This window comes from Chiloscyllium plagiosum, unplaced genomic scaffold, assembly GCF_037043375.1.
Source record: "Chiloscyllium plagiosum isolate Xiang-an unplaced genomic scaffold, Cpla_swu_hap1 HiC_scaffold_46, whole genome shotgun sequence".
In the NCBI taxonomy this organism is placed as follows: Eukaryota; Metazoa; Chordata; class Chondrichthyes; order Orectolobiformes; family Hemiscylliidae; genus Chiloscyllium; species Chiloscyllium plagiosum.
In genome coordinates, this window is record NW_028270184.1 from 51,566,653 (window position 1) to 51,593,898 (window position 27,246).

The 27,246-nt window shown below is 44.0% G+C and overlaps 1 long non-coding RNA gene across 1 annotated transcript in view; it reads right to left on the reverse strand.

Annotated features, from left to right (window-relative positions):
- Positions 1-251: 251 nt before the first annotated feature.
- LOC148136345 (uncharacterized) overlaps positions 252-27,246 on the reverse strand; it is a 90,019-nt gene continuing 63,024 nt past the window's right edge. Inside the window, exon 3 of the long non-coding RNA XR_015754661.1 lies at positions 252-376. This is a non-coding gene — a long non-coding RNA (uncharacterized LOC148136345). The remainder of the gene's footprint in view (positions 377-27,246) is intronic.

Sequence of the window (27,246 nt, forward strand, 5' to 3'; positions counted from 1 at the left end):
ACAGTGTGCGTGTAGGCAGGGGTAATGTGATGGTGCTCTTCCTGGAGGATGCACTCAGGTCCCTCATCATTCTGCAGTAACATCAATTGGGTTTCAGCAACTAGAGATAGAAACCATTTCCAGGATATGGGCATCACTGGCTCAGCCAGCATTTATTCCCCATTTCTCGTTCCCTTGAGAACACGGTAGTGAGCTGCTGTCTTGTACCATTCACAGTCCATTTGGTGCAGAGTGACCAACAATTCTGGGAGGGAGAGTGTTGCAGGATTTTGGCCGAGTGATTCTCTATCTTTGGTTCTTCAAATGCTGGTTAACTTTATCACGATCGGCACATGATGTTGAGATTTCAGTCTGCAAATCTTCACCATCTAGCACCCTGTACAAAGGAATATGTGCAGATCAGAAATTCAGAGCAGACAATTCTCGTTTCTCTGGAATATCTTTTCCCCTTTCTTCCCCCAAAGCTGTAACACTCCAGCCCACTTCCTCTCTCCCACCATTCTGACTCTACTCTTTCAAACATACTGGAGCCTTAGTGCACCACCACTTCCCAGACAATGCTGAAAAGAGAGAAAGAAAGAACATAATAAGAATGGGCCATAAAAAGTGAATTTTACCAATCACAGTCTCGATTAGATTACCTTTCCCTTCCGATGTCTCCAGGATGGAAATGAAGGAAATGGGAGAAATTCAATAACATATGACATCGCAATTCATTGGAACGATTTTCTCATTGGCCAGAAAACCAAATAACGACGAGTCGAGTCACCGCAGGACTTTGTTTCACAACAGCGATGAAATAACAGTCTCCATTCGGTTCCAGTACAAGCTCAACTTGACTGGAACATAAAGCAGCAGTAGAGATGCTTGCGGTTTTCCGTGCGGGAGGCGAGCGCTACCATGACAGCACAGACACCTTGAGACAATCTGCACTCTCCCACACCACAGTTAAATCTCCAGGAATCGTACCCAATTTGTTAAAACCTCAACTTGCCTGGAACGTAAAGCAGCTTGAGCCCGCGATTTACTGTGTGGGAGGCGAACACGATCATGGCAAGATGGACACTGACCCCCGTCTCCCCAAAGCAAACTCCCGGTTCTGCTCTTTATTTGAACACGCCGCAGCCACAGAAATTGCAGTGGGGGGACTCGAGCCTAAGCTTCTTTAGTAATTGAGTTCTGAAGCAGGCGCCTCCGGCTCCTTGGCTCCCCTTCATCGGGCTGATTCGGTTCGAATAGTGAAATTTCCTGTGCCTGATCCGCAGGACAACCTGCAGGATTTTCAGACAGCGCCATCCTCCCTGTGACATGTACGTGCTGGATAACATTCTGTTGTGTCATGTGTCCCGCCTTTGCCAATATCACCGTTGTTTAACTCCCTACATCCTGTTGGTCGAACTGTGATTCCAGTCAGATTCACAAATGTGTAACAAAACACCTTAGCAGTGCTGGCTCTCTACAGAGATAAATGTGCTTCTCTTTTCGTATCATTCTCTTGCCTTCTCCCTGTCACTCTACATATTTTTACTTCCAACATGAAAATTGAATTAGTTTTCAATAACTCGTTTGAAACTGCGTCTTTGTCAATGTCAGACCCTAACCACGCCCTATGTGAAAACATTTCTCCTCAGGTACATTTTTCTTCTTTTACTAATGTCTTCAAAACTCTTCCGAATCGTTCTCGATCCTTTCAGGCGTAGGGAGCATTCCCCCTTCCTTATTCCCTCTGTCTAACCCACTCATGTCTTGGAAAGGTTTAACAAGGCCAGCTTTTGGCCTTCTGCTCTCCAAGGAGACCTGTCCCAACTTTCCAAATGACCTTTATTTTTGACATTCCTCATATACCACACCATTCTCATCAACCTGTGCAGCGCTGTTTTCAATCATTTCACGTCCCCACTTCCTAAAGTTTCACACTCAGAACTGTGCTAATATCCAGATGGTGGATTTACTCAGAGTGGGATTCTGTGGGTGAACATCCTCTAACGCTTGTTTGTCTTTCGCCACATGTGGTACTGTGCCATGCCCACTACAATGACACTTCTGACCACAAAACTCAAAGGTATTTCAAGGGTGCAACTTAGTGATTTACATCTTTTTATCAAACAGTTGATAGGACGACCAGGCAAAAGTGAAATCAAACAACCAAGGCTCGATGGCGTCTTGAATTAAGACATTCTCCCCGCTAGTATTAACACAAGCTGCTACGCGAAGATCATGCACTAGACACTCTTACATTGCCAACACCAAACCAGCTGAGATTCGGTCAGGTCCAACTACATCCCAATTTGTTCTCAGATTTCTGAGCGTCAAAGTGTTTTAAGAATATCGCCTTGTCATTTTGTCTCCTTGTTCACAGAACAGTACTGCTTATCCCTTCTGCTTGGACAAAGTTGCCTCCATCGGTAGAATATTCAGATATTTCCGTCCACCGGCAAGCAGTGTGAGGAGAGGCAAGTGTGGTTACACTCTAAAGCTCGCTCTCATCGGCACAGCCAATTCCATCAAGTGCTGGGAATCAGCAAGTTTGATTGGGAGCTTCCTGCAAATATCATTTATCTGAGCCAACGATAAAGATGTTGAGCTGGTGGGTAAGACACAAATGTACTCCGGACTCTCTACCCTCAGGTAAAGTCATGTGAGGCCATTTTTGTGCAGCTTGTTTGCTGTTCAAAATCCATCTTCACACAGCAATCCTGCAGAAAGGTTTTTGTAACAGTAACATCGGCTTCTTTGCTGCAATCGGGCAGCAGTGAACATCTGAGCCCAACATTCCTAGATAAAGACAATCCGAGTGAAAGTCTCACTCACTGAGAGCCATCCCTCCGTCCCTGAGCTGCGGGGCTGCAGACAGTTTAACGCAGAAGATAGCGTTAACAAGGAGACTTTGTTTCACCATCAGCCGCTCTGTCCCAGAGACAGGAAGAGGGACAGCATCAATGCGTGGCGTCACTCATGCGCCGATAGAAGCTGTTCAGCCCATCGAACCCAAAGCGACTCTCTGACGCTTGTATATCCCTGTGGTTATTCATAGTTGGTGATGTATGTCCTAATAATGCTGAGCTGTGCCTGTATCGCAATTCTGTCTCCAACAAATTGATCCAATTGTAATTCACAGCTTTTCATTTCACAAGAAGAACACTGCTGCGTGAAACGGCGTGGGGAATAACTGCAGGGCGTCAAGCGCATCGAGCACTCTACAACTGATATGTCTCACCTTCATCAGTTTATTCCCAGCTCTGGCAAGAGATTTTGCGAATCAGATCAGAGCACACCGACAGAGAACAGGTAAAGAGCTTCCAGAACTTCACAAGTGTGTTTCCTCATTTGTGTAAATTTCCCGTTTGTATCGGTATGAAATATTCATTTCAGATACATTTAATGAAAGGAAGCAGAAATGAAACAACACGCAATGCGTAGAATGGAGATCTATTATAGAGAAACACTGGAGGGGGCAGAACACACACTGAAACATGGAATTGTCAACGAGTAGAGGGTGTTTTCAATCCATTAATTTCATGGTTATGAGCCCAATACGCCCCACTGGGCCGCTCTGTTAGCGCTGACCACAGCAGTCTCACACAATCTTCAGCTTTTCGTCTGGCTTGTGGCTTGTACCTCTGAGGATGATTTCAAAATGTCTTCACTATTATTGTGTGACACACTGTGGTGCAGATGTGTTCCGACTGTGTCAATATAACCTGTGACTAACTTGCCATATTCTGTTGGTTTAACTGTGATTTCACTCAGAATCACAAAATATGTCACAGTGCAAAGTGAGGTTATGCAGCCCCCAAACAATAAGAAAATGTCTATGTCGGTCGATTGATTGACTTTATTTGATTGATTGATTGTCACATGAACCTTAGTACAGTGAAAACTTTTGTCTGCGATTGGTAAAGGCAGATCACACTAGTCAAGGACATGTAGATCACAGCATAAGTAAAACAAGATTTTGGACAGATTAAGGCTTTCAGGTTACTCCGCACAGGACGTGCACACGGCAAAATCCACATTAACAGGATCAGCATAATTTGACGTTAGAGAATCCATTTCTCAGTCTTGTAACGACCTCCAAGCTTCGGTACCTTGTTCTGAACTCGAGCTCATCAAAATTATACATTCTGAGTCCAAAATACAACCAAATGCAAAACTCCAGTGCTCAAGTGTGACTTCTTGGATGTACATCACCCACCCGAGGCGATATCGCACCCAAGACCAACAAGCCAAAACCGAAACAGAAGCATGATCCATAAATCATGTGAGTTTCCTTGCTTAAAAAATAGGGTTTTTCTGTTGTTTCGGAGGGAAGGCCGCACTGAGTTTTAATAACAGCTCCTTGTCATTCTGACTTCCGGTTCCCCGGAGGCTGTGCGAGCCACTTCTTTTGCGAGTGGGCTCCCATCATTGGCAGCTGGACGAACTCACCTTCAATTGGCAATTATTGTTATTGTAGATAAATATCAACGCGCTTCTCAGCCCACTATCAAACACGGGGTTGTGGAGCGCGGGAGGGGGTTAGAGGTAGTGGGACTTATGGAAATTCTGGAAAGCTGTATAAAAGAGAGATCGCGCATGCACAGGACTTAATATTCTTTAGGGAACCTTGTGCAAATAACGCCATCTGAGACAGATAGAAATGTGAAGAACTGCAGGGAAAGAGAGAATCTCTCCCAGTCATCTGTGTCTGTGTCCTTCTCGAAGTCACAGCGAGGGCTCGGCTGTCTGAATCAGCATGGGATGTTACTGCAGTGAGTCCTGTCGCTCAGGCACGTTGCACTTAATGTGTATAAGTTTTATCACGTTACCACCAGCTCAGAGAACAGATTTCACAGCTCACATCATCCCGGAGTGACAGGGAACAGAAGAAAGCGATTCAGACCATTATCTTACCACCTGCTGGGGAGAAAAGGGATGTGGGAGAGCAAACAGTCACGACCAGTGCATGTTCCCAGCATTTACAGTCTTGGTCTGTGTGATAACAAAAGCAGGAACCAGGAACTGTTTATCTTGCTTCTTAAAACAGGCGTGAACATTTGCAGAGCATAGATACATGCTGTTAGTGAAATGATGAAAAGCAGACTACGGTCCACAGAGTATGGTCTGACCTCTGGGTTACGGGGTCAGCATGCTCCAACTGTGACCCTCTGCTCACCGGGTTTGAGCACAAACAAAGAAATGACTTAGTGACAAAATCTGTTGAAACGGATTGTGTGAGGATTTGAAAGCGATGGAATGAAAAGCCCCTTGAGAGCGGGATGTAACATTGTCTGTGTAAGGATCATTTTCCAGACTCGAGGAGAGTGCGCAGTGCTGTTTTCATGGGTCAATATCAGGATAGATAGATAGAATCAGCGTCAAATGTTATTGGAGGGAGATTCAGTATCTCACTCTGGATTAACGTCGCTTAGACACACTGCACCTTTTGTACAATGGTGCAAAAGCACGGACCTTTTGTGGAGAGGGGACAACTTCAAAATCGTTACTGAGGTAAAATGTACAAATGAGCGAAACAACAAAGCCACCACAGAATCTGGTGTTACGTGACGGGGTAAACCCCCTCTGCTAATGTAAACCAACAAAACAGAAAGGATTCACCCCGTGCTGTATTCTGTTAAAACTCCAGAGGCAAAGAACCAACCCAAAAATCACTACTTAAAGTTAAAAATAACAACTTTACTGCTTTTTATTAACAGAGAATAATCAACCTACAACTCTTTTCTCTAAACCTTCTGCTCGACAATACCTTCCCTCACTCCGACCTCAATAACTTTTACAAAAAAGTTTAAATTTAAAAACCAGCTAGTTGTCGAATCTTCTCTTTGTATCTTCCTCTGTAGACTTTTTTCTTCAGATCGGTGTTGATGCTTTTTTTCTATGCAATCTATATCTCAGGTAGGCACTTCTTGGAGATTTTACTAGCATCCTACATCTGTTGGTCTTTTAGCTGCTCTCTTTGCTGTTCTTTGCAGCTCTGGTAACTGTTCAAAATGTCCGATATTTGGCCCACAAAACGTCGGATCGTTTCATTAGTTTTAACATTGTAAAAATACCAAATTTCAACTTGATTGGGACATAATTTAAACTGATTGGCCGAATTCAAATTTGATTTTTGTATCCATGTAACACAGTTCTTAGTTGTTTTGACCAAATGGTATGTTGTTGCCTTGTTCTGGACTCCTTGTGCTCGCCAGACATTTCAGCACCATTAAAATTACGTTACACCCACAACTTCATAACACCGGCATTTGCCAAGACAGTCCAGTTCTCTCAACATTGCTCTCTATCAATCTCATGTGCCTGAGATTTGAACAATCTCTGGTCTATGTTAATCAAAACTGCCCTATTCTCATAACCTCAGATTTAAGACGCCTGCTTACTTATGTCTAACAATATTAATTTATTTCGAACTGTGTTACTTCAGCACACGTTGAGAAGAAATAAAAATGAGAACAACAGTCACCTATGTGACTGCGATTTGACCCAATGTTGCTGCAGCCAACAGATTCAGCTCTAAGTGAAATAGCCTTCATCTTTCCTGTAGCAGTAATGAGATTGCATAGCATAGTGGTAAGTTTTCATGAGTTGAATTAGACCCAGCATCATTTCTCAGGGCGAGATTTACTGACGAAATACACGCGGGTTGGGGGGTTCAATTTGGTTCGGAAGGATATGGTCAGAGTTCCCTTGATACAAAATCGTTAGAGACGATGGAAATTAGATTTACTGGGAGGTATAGCCACGATAAAAGAAAAGAAGGGATTTAATAAGATGGTGGAATAGATGAAGATTCACGCGACATAAATCAGGAATGACTGAGTTGTGTCCTAATGGAAATCTTCCAGCGGATATGAGGTTGGTAAGGGTAAATAAGAGGGAAATTACCTCGTTCAGGTGAGTGTATAACGAGAGGTTAGAGCTTCAAAATCAGCGAGGAAAGACAACGAAGTTTGCAGCAGGTCCTTTTTATTCTGAGATTTTGAAATCGCAGATTACTTTTCAGACAGAAAAAAAAAATTAGAAGATGATTCCAGCATTTCAAAGGCCAGTTGCAGACACACAAAGAGGGAATTTAATAGAGGCAAGGATTCTGGGCTGCCTGGATGGGGAGACAAAAGTGACACGCTCACAAATTGTTTAGCGTTCATCGGAAAGAAATTGCATCATACCTGCAACTGGACATGTTAAGTGTAAGAAGAGCTGGTGGTGTTGAAAGGTGTAGCAGCTGATTCGACGTGAACTACTACAAATTGTTAATGTACTGAGCTGTTTGTTTTAGCTTTGCATTAAATGGAAGCCGGTTACCTCAGTCCACTGGCAAAATGGTTTATGGTATAGAGTGGGACTAAGAACGTGGAATTAATTGTCGCACTGTCTCAGGTTGCCATAATGATCATCATCTCCTCCACTCACGTGATCTGTAATGCAATGGTAACTCTAGTGATTAGAAATGGACCTGTCAATGTCAAGCATCATTATCTTTACCATCTGTTGCCTTGAACATTTGTTCACAATGACCAGCAACGGGACTGAGACCTTTTCATACTCACTGATCTCCGTCCGAAAAATCCAGCGACAAGAATTATCCTTACTCCTGTTGGAACCCTCTGTTCTGCACAGCAGCAAAACTATTTGTCATGACTTTACCAGATTCGCTGACAACATTCAGTCTACCCTAAGAGATAAATCGAATTCCTTTCGAACGGTTTAATGAGCTATGTGAGTTTGCAGCAAACAGGATGATATGAAACGAGTTTAACAGCCTTTTCAAGAATGTAATTCATTGCAGTGTCAGAGATTTGAAAAACGTCATCAAGCTAAAATATCATATCTGTTTCTTAATCCACTGATGGATAGTGACATGGGGGATATGTGCAGTTTTACCGTTAATAATTGATACCTTTCCCAAAGACAGGACAATCCCACAAATCAGAAACAGGAGTTTTAGAATCGATGCTGCTTTATTCGACATTAGTCTTCAACTACGCTTCAGTCTGATGCTCCAATAATTCCTGATTAACGTCAGTAAAACCAGCGTTAGATAAGGATTGAAATTACAACTGCGGCATTTTAACACACTGTTCAGTGCCAAGAGCTGATCAGTTGTTCCACTGGAGCCGCCAGCAGCAAGCCTATAAAGTGCCCTACTCGTACCTCTGGGACCTTTGACCCGCATGTTCTACTTTTGCTGTGGTTCTGAAATTAAAGCTAAGGCAGAGGAGGAGGAACTGATATGGACCTGTGACTATTCGAGCATCAGGTTCAGGAAATGGGACACAGGAAAATGTTGAGCAAAATAGACTTGAGTGAAAATTGGGTTTGCTTTGGTCGCAGCGTTGTTTATAGAGAATGCTATATTATCGCTGTCACAGGGCTTCTCATTCGGTCTGCTTCAATTTAGCACAGAATTCGATTCAACCACACTTCATTAACTTCCTTCTGCAAGTTCCTACTGACAGCATTAAAGATACTGCACTCATCATCAATCTTCATCAGGGCTACATCCAAGGACAAGTTGCACGGTTTTCCTGAATACTGAAATTGTAAGGTGTTAAGAATCCAGAGTGAGATACTGAATTTCCCAAATTCAGGATTATTACCGGGGCCAGAACTCTAGCCAGGCAAAGGGGAAATCTGTCCCTGAATCCCCAATATCCACACTGCCGTTGCTCCATGTGTCCAGTTGGAAACCTGTGTGAAGGAGCATGTAGTCTGACAGAGCGCCTGGGAAAATCATCCACTGTCTGATCTAAAGCTACAACAGGAGCTGTGTATTCCAGCTGTAAGAGCAGTGGGAAAAAAGGGGAGGTCCATGGTATTCCGTGGTGTAGATTCACAGGGTCCTCATCATATTATTGTTTAAAACCCTCTGTCATAAACAGCACAGACAGAGAGGAATAGGAGGGGGGCATTTCATTTGCCAGCGCTACTCCACCATTTGATGTCACCATGACTGACCAAACACATCAATGTCTTTTCCCAGAACATTCACATCAATATATCGCCCAAAGGGAAAAAGGCACAGAATAAGCTGAAAAACTCTGTAACTGTGGGAGGGGGATGTGTTTATAGACAGTGGGCTTCTGCAATGGGTTTTGCGAATGAGAAGTCGATTCTGGGGTGTTCATGTTTCAAGTGATATGATTCCCTTTAAACTCACCACCCAGAAAGTGAGGAATCTTCTCTGTTCAGTAGCAGGGAGAAGAACTCCAGACGACAGGAACTGATGGTGAATCAGGATTCATTCAGCAGAAATCTGAACTAAACTCCGATTCTGTTGTAACTCAAACCCACAAACTTTGAATCGCAATCTTAACAATTCAGTAGAAGTCCAACACCTCTTTCAATGTGCCACAGAGCTGTTCTAGCCTCCATTTTACCGCACCAAAAGTTACGGTGCTCAAGTCTTTCATCAAGCATTTCTTTATTCTCGCCCCAGTTTACAGTACTTGGTCCTTTTCCGTGTCTGGTCTAGCCCCTCAAGTGATCGGCTCAGTACTCCTGAAACATTTTAATGACCCTTCGCTTCACCACACCTTCAAATAGTGAGTTCCAGACAAACGACACTCTCAGAATGCAAACATTCTTCCAAAATCTTTTCTGAACATCCTCTCTCTAGCGTTTCACCTTTATCCCTGGTTATTGACCCTTCCCATAGAAGTTTATTCATGTATCACATATCTATCCCCTTTCTGTGCACGTTAAACAATTCCTCTCAGCTCTCTTCGCTCTCAGATAAAGATCTCCAGTCGAGCTCATCTATCTTTGCAGTGGCGAGAATGTCGTGCTTTAAAAGCACAACAGGTCAGGCAGCATCAGAGGAGCAGGAGAATCGATGTATCGGGCATATGCCCTTCATCAGGAATGATAATTTTGAGTCGGTGTTGAGGGAGAGGAATGGGGTTGTTGGTCAGGATGGTGAAAGCGATAGGTGGATGAGTGTGAGGGAGAAGGTGGTAGTTCCGGGGGGGAATTGATGGCCGGGTCCAGAGACCGGTGCCTAGTTGGGGGCTTTGGACTGGAATAATGGGGGGACGAGGTGAAATGATGAAGCTGGTGAAATACACATTTATCCCGTGTGGTTGCAAGGTCCTAAGGTGGAATATGAGACGTTCTTCCTCCAGGCATCGGCTGGTAATTGATTGGTGGTGGCTTGTGCCCGAAGCTGCGATTCTCTTCTCTTCAGATGCTGTTTGACGTGCTGTGCTTTTCCAACACGACACTCTGGACTCTGAGCTCGAGCACCTGCAGCCCACACGTTCGCTTATCTTCGCAGGGGGAATAGTCGAGCTCGTGCACCACCTTGATAAATCTCCTCTGACCACCCTCCCGTGCAAACACACGTTTCCTGTGGCTGGTGATCAGAACAGAACAAAAATATCCAAAGAAAAGCAGAAATATCTGAACAAAATCAGCAGGTCTAGTGGATCTGAGGAGAGATTTTCGAGCCAAACGATCCGCCTTTGGAACGAATGGTATGTGTATGTGGGGCAGGAGGGTGAAAGAAGGTGCACAGGGTCTAAAATGATTGAACTTGATGTTGGATATGAAGATCGCATGGTCTCTCAGTAGGAAATGACGTGCCGCTCTTCAAACTTGCGCTTTGCCATGCGGGAGCTCTGCAGCAGACCAAACTGAAATGGAGGCATGGGAACACAGTGGGATGTTGCAGTGACAGGGACCTTGAAGCTTTCCTTGCTTGCAGATAGAACGTATATTGTACTCACGTTTGTCACCCGCTCTGTTTTTCTCTCCCCAGTCTAGACGATATCACATTGTGAGCCGGAAATGCAGTTTGCTAAATTGAGTGATGGGCAGATAAATCACTGGAACCTTACACAGTGAGGAGAGACATCGTAATCGAGCAGCATTACACCTCCTGGGATTTCGTGGAATGGTGTCATATGGGAAAGTGCTGGAGGGTCAAGGAGGATTGGACGAGGTGTACAGAGAGAAATTGTCCTGCACAGTGCCGGTATTCAGCTGTATGGGTTAGTGAAGAAATGGCAGTAGAATGCATATCATCCTGAGCTTCCTGTTATAAGAAAACACCTCACAAAGGAGCAAAACTGCCAAATGATTTTCATTCCAATTCTGACACTGGGGACAGCTATCAGAAGTCACATGTTTGCACTGTCAGTCTGTCTCCCCGGGAGCATTAGTACTCACCAACGTTGATTAAGACAGCACAGTTCTTCCTGTGACATATCCCTTCGAGAATGGAAGGGCAGTTATTAATAACCCGTACTTGGAACGGAATATCTGTATTGCCCAATAAGAATTCCTTAACTCCTTTTTAAAATCACTTGACCCATAACCTTGTATGTCTCCAGTTTGTCCAATCCCTCTTCTTCAGCCCGTACAATATCCTGGCAAATCTCCCTTGTGTTGTTTCCAGTGCTGTCGCATCCCTGCTATAATGTGAATTGCATAACTTCACACAATAGTCTCGCTAGAGCCGAATGAACAAGTGAAATAAATGATGCGGAAGTCCACAGAAACTGGTGCTTTTTGAATAAAGTTTATTTTCTTCAATGTTTCCCTGTGCCCTTTTCCTGAGCCTGATGTTTCAATAATCGCTGGTCCATGTCAGTAAAAGCTGCAACCTGAGGATTGATCTCACAACCGCGGTATCGAAATGGATCAACTGGTTTGAAGGTCCCGATGGTGACACTTACGCATGGTCACCCAGCAACAGTGAGCGCAGCAACACAGGCTGAACGGGGTCAATGTGAAAGTGATTGTAAGGGAAATGGGAGGGGGACCTTAAAGGTGGTAAGTGATTGCGGGAGGGAGGGAATTCTCTGAGAATGGGTCAGTCTGAATCCTTAAATATGAATCGCAGAGATGTGTGTGAGAGAGTGGGGTTTGATGGGGGAAAATAGTAATCTCTGAGAATGCTTTCATGTAAAATCAACTAATTCCTTTCCGTGTTTCTTCAGCATGAGTCACAAGGAGGAACATGCAGTGACTCGGATTCTAACGAGCTTACTGCGGCCAAAGTGCAGAATCTTTTAATAATTAAACAATCACTGAGTCATGAGGAGACACGCGTTTAAAACAGTGATAATCACAGTGACAGAGGATATGTTAGGAAGAGTAGCAGATGAACAACAGGAATATTAGGCGAGCGTAGCAGACATGTGGGAATTCAGAATTAGCTGAATCTTTAAATTAGATATCCCCAGACGCTGTGGTGGTTCCATCGAGGACAGCGTGTTGATGACTGAGTTTGATAGATTTCTAGAAACAACAAGGTTCAGGGGGTAGTGCGGGATATTAGTGTAATGTATGTTTAAATAACAGTGTGTTAATATCAATGCGATAATAACAGTTTTTTCACCAATTTCCCCACACAAGGAGGTACCCATTGCTGTAGTCAGTCACATAACCCCAGTTCTGAGAACCGGTATCAGACAAACTTCGTGGAGGAGCCACGAATACCAAACCGGAAGTGGGAGTGGAAATCAACACGTGAAGCTATTCTATGGCACCAGCGACATGACTGGTAAAGGTGCAGTCATTGAGTCATAGAGTTATAGAGGTGTACAGCATGGAAACAGACTCTTTGGTTCAACCCGTCCATGCTGATCAGATATCCCAACCCAATCTTGTCCCACCTGTCAGCACCCGGCCGATATCTCTCCAAACCCTTCTTATTCACATACCCATCCAAATGCCTTTGAAATGTTGCAATTGTACCAGCCTCCACCACTTCCTCTGACCGCTCATTCCATACACGCGTCACCCTCTGTGTGAAAAAGAAAACCTTTAGGTTTCTTTTATATGTTTCCATTCTCAACCTAAATCTCGTTCTGGACTCCCCGAAACAGGTAAAAGACTTTGTCTATTTATCCAAGCGCGTGAAATGCTGAGGCTGGGAGTGCTTCTGGTCAAAGGCGAGGTGGAAGGGCATATTAGTCTCAATTTATTATATTGTTAAAATTCAGCAGCAGCATTAACCCGCACTGAGGGTTGGCTCAGAGAAAGCGTGCTGGAGCCTTCAGAGAGAGGTCGATGTATTGAAAGCTTTCTAAGAGATTTTCCTCAACAAAGCGGTATTTTGTTACTTTTACAGGAAGAACTGCTTTTGCTCACATCGTCTCCACACCATTCTCTTGCTCCAGTAAACATTCCAATCCAGCGTACATTGCTTCCATTCCAACACAGAAACACGTCCTATTCTCTCTCCATTTTGGATAACCTGATTTGACAATGTCATTCTTCGAATGGAGAAATGCAGCAGGGAGCTGTTAGTGCAGCGTCGATGTATTGGGCTAGTAATCTTTGGAGACTGGAATGCGGCAACTGCTGTTACTTAAATTCTATGAGTAAAATCTGGAAAATACACCCAATCTCAGCAACAGAGACAATAACTTTATATTGCTGAAAACTCATTTATTCATGTTCCTTCGAAAGGGAAATCTGCCGACCATAACGAGTCCAGGCAACCTGGGACTACGACCCAGAAAAATGTAGCCACCCATGAATGCCCTCTGACTCAGTTCAAGGTGAATTAAGAATGAACAACAAATGCTCTTCAGACCAAGGATAACAATATTCCGTGGGAGAATAAGGAAGAATAAAAATACATGCACAACAGGGAAAATGGGAATCGTGCCTGTGTGGACTCGAATTCAACTGATTATCAAACAAAATAGACACAAGGATATCCACGGCGCCAAGAAGCTAGGGCCATGGGGTGACTGCAGGAAGTGAATCAATTACCTGCTTAGCTGTAAACTCACTTGCTCAGTCACAATGCGCACAGGTAATTCACAGCTTCCATATGGGAGAACTAATCCCTCAGGAGAACAATTGACAGAGTCAACAGTGAGTTTACAAATGACAGCAGGAGATCAAAACTGCTGTTATTGCAGCTGTTCGTCCCAACCAGCAATGAACCCTGTTTGGATGCGTGTTTCAAGTGGAGTTCCATTGTTTTCTGATGTAGATCAGTGATGTAGACTTAGTTGTAGGAGCCAAAATTCAGAAGTTTGCTAATGATGCAACAATTGGTCGTGCAGTTGACTATGACGACGAATGTCAGAGATTGCAAGGAAGTATCAATCTGGTGGAAAGGAAAATGGCGAATGGAATTGAATCCAGACCAAGGAGTGTTAACGAAATTAGGGAGAAGAAATAATAGCAGTGAGTATTCTGTGTGGTGCAGACAAACAAAGAGATCTTGGCGTGGACATTCATGATCGCTGAAGATCAATGGACAGGAGAATCAGTTGGATGGACGTGCGTATTGTAGATGCTGGAGATCAGAGTCAAGATTAGAGTGGTGCTGAAGAAGCACAGCAGGTCAGGCAGCATCCATGTAGCAGAAAAAAAGACGTTTTGGGTAAAAGGCTTTCATCAGGAATAAGGCTGGGAGTCTCAAGGTTGGAGAGATAAATTGGAGGGGTGGGGCTTGGGAGAATTTAGCTGAGAGTGCAATAGGTGGATGGAGGTGGGGATAAGAGTGTTCGTTCGGAGAAGAGGGTGGAGCGGATAGGTATGTAGTAAGATAGACAGGTGGACCAGGTCAGTAGGACAGTGCCAAGCTGGAAGGTTGGAGCGAGTGTAAGGTGGGTGGCGGGGTGGGGGAATAAGGAAACTGGTGAAATCCACATTGAATCCATGGGGTTGAAGTGTCATGAGGCAGAAGATGAGATATTCTTCATCCAGGGGTTGGGTGGTGAGGAAGTGGCCGTGGAGGAGTCTGAAAACTTGCATGTCCTCGGGAAAGTGGCGGGGAGGAGTTGAAGTGTTCGGTCACGGGGCGTTGGGATTGATTGTTGCCGGTCTCCTGGAGATGTTCTCTGAAGCGCTCTGTGAGAAGATGGCCGGTGGCCCCACTGTAGAGGAGACTGCATCGGGAGCAACGGATGCAATAGATGACATGTGTGGAAGTGCAGGTGAAACTTTGATGGATGTGAACGGCTTCTTTGGGGCATTGGACAGAGGTGGAGGGTGTGTGGGCGCAGGTTTTGCAATTCCTGTGGTGGCAGAGAAGGTGCCAGGAGGGGACGGGGGTCATTGGAGGGCGGGGACCTGACGAGGTCGTCGTGGAGAGACCGGTCATTGTGGAAAGTGGATCGGGGTGGGGAGGGAAAAAAATATCCCTGGAGGTCTGCGTTACTGATATTTTTAACAAACCCACTGACAACCACAGATATGTGGATTCCATCTCCTCCCACCCCACCTCCTGCACAAATGCTTTCCTGTGTTCCTAACTCCTCTGCCTCCGCTGCATCTGCTCCCAGAGGACCAGTTCCACCACCGAACACACCAGAAGGCCTCCTTCATTTAAGATCGGAAATTCCCCTCCCATGTGTTTGAAGATGCTCTGTAATGCATCTCATCCCTGTCCCGCACTCCATCCATGAACCCCACATCTCCAAACACTACATGGACGGAACAAGGACAGACGAAAGTCCACACATTCCATTGCACCAACCTCCGCATAAATCACATCATCTGCCGACATTTTCGCCACCCTAAATTGACCCCAGCACCAGGGATATATTTCCTTCCCCAAACCTATCCGATTTCCTCAAACACCTTTCCCTCCGCGACTACTTAGTCACGTTCACGCCCTCAAATGACCCACCATTCGTTCCCTGCACCTTCCTCTGCCACCACGGAAATTGCAAATCCTGCACGAACATCTCCCCCCTCATCTCTATCCGAGGCTCCAATGGAGCCTTCCACATCCATCAAACGTTCACCCGCACTCCCACACGTTGTATTTGTTGTATCTGCTGCTCCAGATGCGATCGCCTCTAAATTGGGGATGTCTTCTGACAGAGCACTTCAGAGAACATCTCAGGACAACTGCAAGCTTCAACTCCACTGACGCATGGCCAAACATTTCGACTCACTCTCCCACGGACATGTAAGCCCTGAGCCACCTTAATCGCCACTCCCTCACCACCCGATGCCTGGAGGAAGAACGCCTCATCGTCTTTCTCGGGACCGTTCAACCCCATGACATCAATGTGGACTTCATCAGTTTCCTCATCCCCACTCCCTCATCTTACGCCAGTTCTAACCTTCCCATTAGATCAAAAGAGGCGGAGGGGACCTGTATAATCACATAAAAACATTTATAAACGTTCATTATTCATAAGATCTTGACAGGGTAGGTACAGGCATGTGGTTTACCCTCTGGTATGAGGAGAGCACCAGAGTACATGAACTCAGAATTAGATATTGCCTATTTAAGTCAGAAATGAGGAGTCATTTCTTTGCTCAGGGACCAGTGAATCGGTGGAACACTTTACTAAAACTGTTGTTGAGGCTGGGTTGTGTATTTTCAAACTGTGCCAGACTGATATTTAACCAGAAAGACGATGAAGCTCTGTCGAGGTAAGGCAGGAGAATGGAGTTGAGGATTATCAGATCAGCCATAAGTTCGTTGAATGGTGGAGCAGTCTCGATGAGCTGAATATCCGACTTCCAATCCTATATCATTTGGTCTAACTCAATATTTTATTGATAAGTTTAGAATTCTGAGGGGATGGGATGATGTGATAGTTAAGTTTTATCAAACTGATCAGACAGATCAGGAACTCGGCTCATAAACTGATGAACAAGGAATGTGCTGTGGCCTGGAGACAACAAATGGCACTGGTCATACCACAGACGAATATGTGCAGAAGGTGTGATTGCTAAAGAAAATTCGTGGATCAAATGTTGTTGGCAACTTGGTGATCACGCTGGATGATGGATTGCGGTATGATCTACACAGCAGTAGTTTGTGAAAGATTGAAAGGTTCGTTTCATAGGAGAAGTTTTCTGCAGTTCCAATTCCAATTGACTGTTTGAAATACTGATCAGAACTTTGTGTGGAGTGTTGCATTAAAATTCACAATCCCACTGGATAAACTATTGCACCCGATATCTCCTTATTTGTTTTGCTTTCATTCGATATAAATTCATAGAAAGTCAAGATGGAATGAAAGGAGGAAAGTAACGTTGCACTCCTTTTTATTATCCCAATTTAACTTACAACAGAAACAAATTGGTGTATTTCTACTTTGATATGGTATCGATTTATCACCAATCTCTGGTGCAACGAAGGGCATGGGCAAGAATCTCCATCCAGTGTATACGAAAGATGCGAGGCACAGAGGGAAACCACAGCTGCGTTTGATAGACGCAACAGCCAGAGTAGGATTCAAATCCACTGTGCACAGTGACAGAGCCTTAACCTCTGGGCCGCGACAACCCATGGCAAAGGGTCTCACATGAGACCACATCAAGATTACATGTGCTGCACCGAGGGGATAAGACATTCCCTGAGCGGAATCGAATACACACCTTTATTTTTCTGCTTTCAGTGGAATAATATTACCAGCAAAATCCAAGGAATTGACCTCGTCCTTGGAAGGAATACCTGTCATTGATTCATTCCGAGTCGGAACTGTCTCAGAATGAACCAGCTAACATGAAATTCCCGTCACATTCACACGCACATTTAGTCTTGACGCATAATTTCTTCAGACATTTTCTCTCTCATGTGAAGACTTATATATGGAGAGAGAAGTGAAGGTGATGTTTTAGCTCGATGGTCTTTCTCACATGGCTGAACCTGAACTGGGTAAAATTCTCGGAAATGCAGTTTTGTTTGTTTAATTTTATTAATTTTGCTGCAATTTCACTCTGTTCACTGCAATGATCGGAAGTGAATTTGATTTATGTGATTGGAACGTTAAATGTTGCATTCAATTTTGCTCCGAATTCATTTGAGCTAAAAGAAAATACTGATGAGAAAAGCAGAATGTTAAACTACAAAACAAGATGCCAGTTTTCATGCTCAGTTACTTTGGCAGATTTCAGTGGTTGTCAAATGAACCCAACATCATGGCGATTGTCCTCCCACCTTTAAGCCATGGGATGAAAGCAGGAAATCGATCTCCAAGAGACGGGTCACTTCCTGTACATTATGGAATAGCTTTCCTTGACAATATCCAAAATCTGGTCAGTTCCATTTATAATGCTTCATGTGGAATATTAATAGAAATCTTTCAAAACTCTGAGTTTCTTTTTTGCTGAATCTTACTCAGCTGCAGAAGTTTCCGATATTTCTTTGCATCTGAAGTCGTCCAAATTAGACATTGTTTCCTCGCACCTTCTACCCCCCAGACCCCACTTTTACACTTTTACCTGGCCACAGGCTGTCTCTCTCCTGGTGAAACTCACTGCTTGTGCGTCTCTAAATGTGCCTTTCCAAGTATTTTGGAAACGGATTCTCTGAGTGACAGAAAGTCTGCTCCCATCATTTCCTTGTCCTACATCGATGGTTTTGAAAACCTGACGTTCAGAAATTTACGAACTTGAAAGAGTGAATTTACCACCTATTTACTCTCTCCAAACCTCAAATACTCAGGAAAACGTCCATTCGGGTTTCCTTGGTTCAGTGTCAAATTTTTCAACACACAAATAAATAAAATTCCATCCCCAATGAACGCCGTCAGCATCGTCTCCAATGTCTTAGCAGCCCAGTAAACGCTGGCATTGTCCTCTCTGATAGAATCGCAGATTCCCTACAAGGCAGAAAGTACAGTTCTGCTAATCGAGTCTGTAGGGACACTCTGAACAGCATCTCAACCAGATCTAGCTCCCGTCTCTATCCCCGCAGGCCCCTGGCTTGTGATTTCAAATAAACCTGCTGGAATAAAACCTGACATCGTGTGACTGCTGACCTTATTGCTGTGTTACCCATGGCTCACTCACTTAACTTACTGAATTCACTCTCTGGACGCATCAGCGGAATTTAACATGACCAATCTACCTAACCTACAGACTTAACAGCAGTTCGAACCACTGAGCAAATCTACCATCACATCGAACACTATCTGTATCATTTACACACTGGTAACTCAGCCGAGTGAAAGCAAGCTGCGCCCATCAACCGGAATGCAATGCACGCAAACGTGGTTTAGCGCTGTACAACCTCATTCGTTCTGCTGGAAACGTTTCTGCACTCAGGTTTGAATGGGTTTACTCTGTTTTCTGCCTTAGATTCCTGCTGTAAATAAACACATTAGTCAGGAACAACTCTATATAATGGTTTTCATTGCAACACAAACACAATGTGCAGTTTGCTGAAGTTACGTGTTTGCACTTTCACTGACACTCTCTCTCCCCAGGAGCTGCAGTCCTTCCCCAGCTGATTCAGACAGCACTGTCTTTCCTGTGGCATATCCAATCGAAAATGGATGGCCAAGCATGAGGGACACGAACCAAGATACTATGGAGGACAACATCGAAGGAGGCCCTTCAGCCTGTTGTGGCTCCACTTGTCCAACGCAACTGCTTAACCACCTGAATCAAGTCTTCCATTGTTTAGCCCACAGTCTTATATGTTTGGGAATGGCAAATTAACATCTCAATTTTTTTCAGGTTGGAAGGGTTTCTGACCCTTTCCGCACATCTACTCAAAACTTTCTGCCTTTTCCCGAAATCTCTTGGCCCCAGTGTTCGATCCCTCCATCAATAACAAACGCTTCTTTCAGTCTATCCTATCCATATCCCTCATTATTTTGTACATTTCAGTCGTGTCTTCTCCAATCTCCTCTGCTCGGTGACAAACTACCCCAGTCTGTCCAATCTCTCCTCATAACTGAAACTCTTCAGGCCAGACAATATCCCATTGAATCTGTCCTGCAATGTTTCCATTGCGATCACATCATTGCTGTACTGTGAATTGTAGAACTGCACACAGTAATCGAGCTCGAGCCGAATTAACTTTTTTTTCCCCCTGTTCTGTTACAATGTGAGGGCGTCGCTGGCTCGGCAGTATTGATTGCGATCCCTAATTGCACAGCGGGCAGTTGAGACTCAACCATATTGCAGGGGGTCTGGAGTCACCTGGAGGCCCGAACAGGTAAGAATAGCATTTTCCTTCCTCAAAGGACGTCAGTGAACCCGATGGTTTTGTTTCTTCAACAGTTGACCATGGATTTATAGATGTTATTAGATTCGTAATTCCAGATATTTATTGAATCTCAATTCTAACACCTGGCATGGTTGGAGTCAAACCCGGGTCCCTACTCCATTTGCATGGTGTCTGAGTTAACAGTCCAGTGGTAATAGAGCTCAGCCATTGCAGAAAACCTGTGAAACTAATCTTTCTCAATGACGTCGCTTTTCCTCGATATCGTAATGTGTCATTTTCCTGAGCTTGACCCCCAATAATCGCAAGTCCATATCAGTAAAAGCTGCTACATGAGGATTGGCCTCACAACAGCGGAAACCAAATGGATCAACTGGTCTGCAGGTCCCGATGATGGGGTTGGGGCACGTTCATCCAGCAACAGTGACCTCAGCAGCACAGACTGAACGGTATCAATGTGACAGTCAGTGTTAGATTCTGCAGTGCCTTAATGAAATAGGAAATGACTCCACAACCACATGATGAAAGAGCAGCGTTCCGAAAACTAGTGCTCAGTTAAACCTGTTAGACTCTAACTTGGTGTTGTGTGATTTTTAACTTTGTACACCATAGTCCAACACCGGCATCTCCAAATTAATGAAATGGGGATGTGGGACGGAAAGTTCAGTTAGTGATCGAAGGAGGGAGAGAAATCTCTGAGAACGGGTGGATTTGAATTCTGACATATAAAACACAGAGATGTGAGCAAGCAGAATTTGAAGGGAAAAAGATCATTACCTTGGAGAAAATTACTATGTTAATCAACTGATTCCTTTGTGTTTCACAAAAACTGGGGCAGATAGAGCGATTACTGCCGTGACTCGGATTCGAACGGCGGTTGCTGCGGCCACAACGCAGAGTACTAACCACTATACAATCAGGGCATTCCACAGACGCACACACTGACTGCGTGCAATAAGTACAGTATTATATGAAATGTTAGGCAGCGTACCAAATGCACAGTATCAGTGCTAAGCGAACAGTGGCAGATCTGTGGGAACTCAGAATGGGCTGACCGTTTAATATCGGTTCTCGCAGAGGCTGTGGTGATTCCATCATTAATATGTTGAAGGCTGAGATAAATAGATTTCTCCAAAACATCAAAAACTCCGGGGACAGTGCAGGTGTTGTTGAAATTTATGCTTCAATAGTAATGCAGTTTAACATCGGCTACTTCACCAGATTCCCCCCACAAGGCAGTAACCACTGCTGCCACATAGTCCCAATTCCCCGCCCCGGAATCAGAGGAACTGAGTGGCGCAGTCGCGAAGATCCAACTGGAAGTTGGGATGGGAATGAGGTCGCACAGATACTCGAGGACTCCAGTGACACAACCGGTGAATGCAGGGCATTTCTATGACGGTTTAGAGGCGCAAGCAATTCCGAGGTTGGGGGTGCTCCTGGTCAAAGGCGGGGCAGAAGGGAATTTTTTCCCCATTTATAACAATCTACAGTGCAGCTTGCTGAGACAGCTGAGTGCCACAACTGGAGCGTGGGCGGCTGGTATAAAGTTTGAACTTGCTTCACTGTCACCAACTTCCCTGGAATGAATTGCTTTCACTATTTTTCTTTCCAATTGTTTAATATCTCCCTGCAGTCTGCGGCTTTCTTCCCCATGGTTAATCGCATGACTAACTGTTGTATGATTTGCACACTGCTAAATCACGGCCACGACAAGTGAATATGAATCATTGATCTATATGAGAAAACAGTGGAACTCACTGCAGGCATGCTTTGTCGGTTTGCAGGCGACGCCAGAATTGTAGACAATGAGGAAGATTATCTAAGTTTCAAAAGGATCTTAATCCAATGAGTTGTTGGACTGAAAAATGTAACATGGAGTGCAATCTGGATAAATGGAAGGTATTGCATTTTGGTACAACAACAAGTTGCGTAGTGTTGGAGAACACGGAAGCTACGGGTGCAGGTGCATAATTCCTTGTGGTTTGCATCACCTACAGACAAGATGGTTCAAAAGCATTTAACATACTTCCCTTCATTGTTCAGTCCTTCGTGTATAGGAGTTGGGACGTTATGTTGAAGCTTTGCAGAACATTGATGAGGCCACTTCTGGAATATTATGTCCAGTTCTGGTCGCCCAGTTGTTGGAATTATATTATTCAGTTGGAGCAGGTTCAGAAAAGTACGCACGCATGTTGCCGTGTGTGGAAGGTTTGAGTTATAATGAAAAGCTGGATAGGCTGAGACTATTTTCAGATTCGAGATCGGGGTGCTGGAAAACCACAACAGGTAAGGCAGCATCCCAGGAGCAGGAGAATTTTTTTTGCGCAAGTGTCATTCATCAGGTTCTTCCTCGAAACGTCGATTCTCCTGCTCCTCAAATGCTGCCTGACCTGCTGTGCTTTCCCAGCACAACACTCTGGACTCTGATCTCTCATCTACAGTTCTCGCTTTCTCCTAGTTGAGACTGTTTTCACTCTAGGATAGGGGTTTGAACGGCGATCTGACAGGAGTTTATCAATTATTGAGAGGCAAGTTAGAGTTAACGATAGCGGCTTTTTCCCAGGAGGGGAATTTCAAGGCGAGAGGGCATCTGTTTAAGCTGAAAAGAGAGAGATTTAAAAAAAAATCACCTGAGGCTTTTTTTAAGGAAGGTGTTTTACGTGTGCAATTAACTTGCTGAGGAAGTGATGGATGAGGGTACGTTTGCAACATTTAATGGACAATTGATTCCAAACATGAATGGGAAAGTGGGATTTTTAAAATAAATTTCTTCATGCCTAGTACATCAGTTATTTCCCAGAGGACATTTAAGAGTCAACCACGGTATTATCCATCTGGAGTCTCCTGTGGGACAGAGCAGATGAATATAACAGTTTGCTTCCCGAACTGGCATGAGTGAATCAGATGGGAGTTTCCACACATCTGATTCAGGTCATCACGCGACTCTTCAATTCCAGGTGCTTATTGAATTCAAACTCCACTATCTGTCATGCCAGGACCTGAACTCTTTGTCCCCAAAATATTACCTGTTTTTTTTTGGATTAACAACACAGTAATAAAACTACAAGGGCATTATAACCACTCAACGGGTACAGCAGAAGGCAGATGGGACGAGATTAGTTTGGCAGTATGTTCAGCATGGATTGGTTGGACAGACAGGCCTGTTTTCATGCTGTATGACTCTATGATTGACGCTATGGAACAAATAGCTGGTTGGGATTAACAGGAGCATTGACAGCATAATCGAACACCTGATGGGATATGTAATCCTGCTGGAGTCTCCGGAGGTTGTTTTGCTCAGTCATCCTTCCCACACACGGGACTGGTGAACGGTCTCTCCCCAGTGTTACTGATGAAATGGGTTGCCATTTCTGTGGTTAATTGAATCCCTTCCAGCAGTTCCCACATTGCCCTGCTTTCTCTGTGGTATCAGTGTCCTTTTTTCTACCCAGGGTAAACGATCCTTTCAAATTGTGTCCACACAGATACAAATCCCGTTTTCCATGTTGGTAATGTGTTTACATTCTTTCTCATTCACCCACAGGGTGTGAGTATGACTGGTCAGGACAACATTTATTGTTCGCCCCTCGTTCGTTGCTGTCTGACTACACCACAAACCCGGGTGCGATCCCAGCCTCGGGTGTCTTTCTGTGGGCAGTCTGCACATTCTCTGTGTGTTTGCGTTTTTATTTCTCCCTCTGACCAAAGATGTGCCAGTTACAGGGATCAACAATGGGAAATGCAGGCTTATGGGACAGGGAATACCCTGGGGTCTGGTGGGATACGCTTCCGATGTACCCTGTGGACTGGAAGGGCCGACAAGCCTCCCTCCCCACGCGGAGGTGATTCTTGAACTAAGGGTCAGTTCATGTTTGTTTCTGGTCCTGGAGTCTCTCGTAGGCAGGACTCGGTGAAGATGGTAGAATCCCCTGCATAAGGGACATGAATGAATGAGATTGCAGAAAATTAAAGTCATGATCTCTATTTCTGAAGTCAGGCTTTTATTCCAGGTTTTACTCGTCGACCTTCAAGCAAATCGATCCATTTGGATACCGCGGCTGTAAAATCAATCCCCATGCAGCAGCTTTTACTGACATAGGCCAGACAAAATTGGAGCGTCATTCTCATGGAAAAGACCCAGGGCAGTTTTGGTGAAAAGACATTTTATTGGAAAAGATCAGCTTTTATGGCTTTCTGCGTTGATCTTGTGATAATTTCATAGGACTGATAATCCAGAGACCGAGGTAAAAGTCTGCGTACTCGGGCTTGAATCCCACTATTGAAACTTTATTGCTGGAACAGCACAGCAGGTCAGGCAGCATCCAGGGAACAGGAGATTCGAGGCACAGGCCCCTGGATGCTGCCTGACCTGCTGTGCTGTTCCAGCAATAAAGTTTCAACTTTGATCTCAAGCATCTGCAGACCTCACTTTCTCCTTGAATCCCACTATGTCATGATTGTCAAATTTGGATTCAAACAATATCTGCAAGGAAGAATCTAATGAATACTATAAATCCATTGACAATTGTTGAAAAAAATCTGTTCCACTGATATCATTTCGGGACGGAATTTGCTATCCTTACTTGGTCTGGGCTGCATGTGACTTCAGACTCATAGAAATATGGTTGAGTCTCAACTGCCCTCTGGGCAATTCGGAATGGATAATAAATTCTGCTTAGCCAGAATCGCCCTCATACTAATCCAGAAATTTTAAAACAAATGCCGATTATGCTTTAGCAAGAATGTTGTGTGCAGTTTTGCAAGTCACATTATAGCAGGGATATGATCACACTGAGAAAATTGCAGGAGATATTTACCGGGATATTGTTTGGGCTGAAGAATTTCAGTTGTGAAGAAAGACAGGACAGAGTGGAGTGTTTGTCGCAATGCAAGGAGATGTATACAAGACATGATTGAGTATGGACAGGGTTGACTGAATGAGTTTTCCATTGATGCAGGGATCGATCAGCAGGGGCCAGAGACTTAAGGAGAAAGACAGAAAGGTTTGAGAAGATGTGCACAAAAGCTTTATCAGCCAGTGGTGGTTGGAATTTGGAATACACTGTCTGCATTTTACAGAGCGGCAGAAACCCTTATAACCTGAATAAATATTCAGATGTGAACTTTTGATGCCAAAACATATAAGGCTGTGGGGTAACCATTCTGAAATGGGATTCAGTTCATTAGGCAGTTGTTTTTGACAAGTGTGGCCACATTTGGTTGAAGAGCCTCCTTTGACACTTTTGCTCTCGGTAGTATAATGGTTAGTGACCCCGCCTGTCACATGGCTCAATTCTCCGCTGGGGACAGTGTAAACGTTTTAAAACTGTCGCTCCATTCCCAAGTGCGGGTATTGATACCTGTCCTTCCATTCTCGATGGGGCGTATCACAGGAAATACAGTGCTGCCTGAATAAAGGTGGGGAAGGACTGCAGCTCTCAGGGAGGCAGTGTCAGTGAACGGCCAAACACGTGACTTCTGCAAACGTCACTTTATGACTGTGTTGGAATGAAAAGCATTTGACAGACTTGTTCTGGATTGACGTGTTTACTAGAAGCAAAAAGCTGAGGAAGAAACAACATAAACGCATTCAAATATGAATGCAGAAACATTTCCCGCAGCACGAGTGAAATTGTAAAGGACAGAGTAGTGTTTCGATACATTGAATTTGGGTTCATTTGTTACACCAGGGTATAAAAGCATTAAAAAATAGTACAGCATTTGCTCAGTATGATGGAACATTGTCTCAGTAATTCACACTGCTGTTCAGAGGGAGGGTTAGGTTTATTGGCAAAGTTAAATTGCTCTCTCGTGTCCAGGGAGTGAATTAAGTGAGTGAGGTGAATTAGCCATGGGTAACGCGGGGATCAGGTCAGAAGTCACAGGACGTCAGGTTATACTCCAACAGGTTTATCTGAAATCATAAGGGGGAGGGATTCCCCTTCTTCAGGTGAAAAAAAAGGAAATAGGGAGGGGAGCTAGGTATGGGTGAGATGCTCTTCAGGGAGTCGACACCGGCTCGATTGACTGAAATGCTCTTTCTGCACTGTAGGATTCTGTGATTCTATGAATTGATAATGACGGTGTTTACTGGGATGTAAAGCCATTAGAGAAGATGCTGATGGGGGTGTACTGAGGATGAGATTTTGTTCACTTGTCTTCTTGGAAAATTGACAACAGTTATTCCTGAACCAAGGAAGACTTAATGGCGTTTTTTTCAGGTTATGAAATGTTTGGACAGAGTAAAAGGTAGAAAATTCCTTCTTTCAAGTAAGTAAACATCTAGATGTCAGGCATTCAATACCTTTGATAAAACCTTTGAAGGACAAAGAAATAATGAGAACAGAATCGCTCTCACTCCGAGAATCTGTTTTTCCAAATATTTGGAAAGGCACATTTGGTGACATACAAGAAATAAATTTCACAAGGAGAGAGACAGCGTGTGGCGAGGTAAAGGTGCAGAGGTGGAGTGTAGTCGGCCGGAAGTTGCAGGGAAACAATGTCTAAGTTGGTTGACTTTAAATGTAAAGAAATTTCTTTAATGTGTGCAGCTGAATAAGATTCGGTTCCAAAACTCTGCATTTTGAAAGATTTGGCATAATATTCCACCTATAGCATTGTGAATGGAACTGAGTGGATTTTTATTTATTGTGAAGGGAAGATATTACATAATGAATAGGAAATGACCAGTTGCTTGGAGATCGACTTCCTGCTTTAATCACATGCTTCAAAGATGTGAGGTCAAGCACCATCATGTTTGGTCCATTTAATACTCAGTGAAATCTGCCAAAGCAACGAGCAAAAAATTGGTAGGTTTTCTTTTGCACTTTCAACCTCTGTTTTTCTACGCAGTATTTTCCTTAAGCTGCAATAAAGTCAGAGCAAATTTGAATACTACTTTAATCGTTCCAATGAGATATATCTAATTTACTTCTGATTATGACAATGTACATTGTGAGGTTTCAGCAAAATTAAAATGAAACGAACAAATCTGCATTTCTTGCGATTTAATCCAATTCAGGTTCAGCCATATGAGAAAGGCCATTGAGCGACAACATCGCCTTTATTTCACTCACCATGGCTGCTTCTTCACTTGAGAGAGAAAGTGACTGAAGTAATTATGAGTCAAATGTAGATGCAAATATGACGGAAACTTCTTGTCCTGTTTCAAACTGACTCAGTTCTGACTCAGAATGGATTACTAACAGCTATTTATTCTGACCAGCATGGCTATTTATTGGAATTTGCTGTTATTATAATTCTAGTGAAAGCAGAAACACAATGGTGTGGATTCGATTCCGCTCTGGAACTTTCTCATACATGACTTTCACGACATGTAACCTGATGAGGTC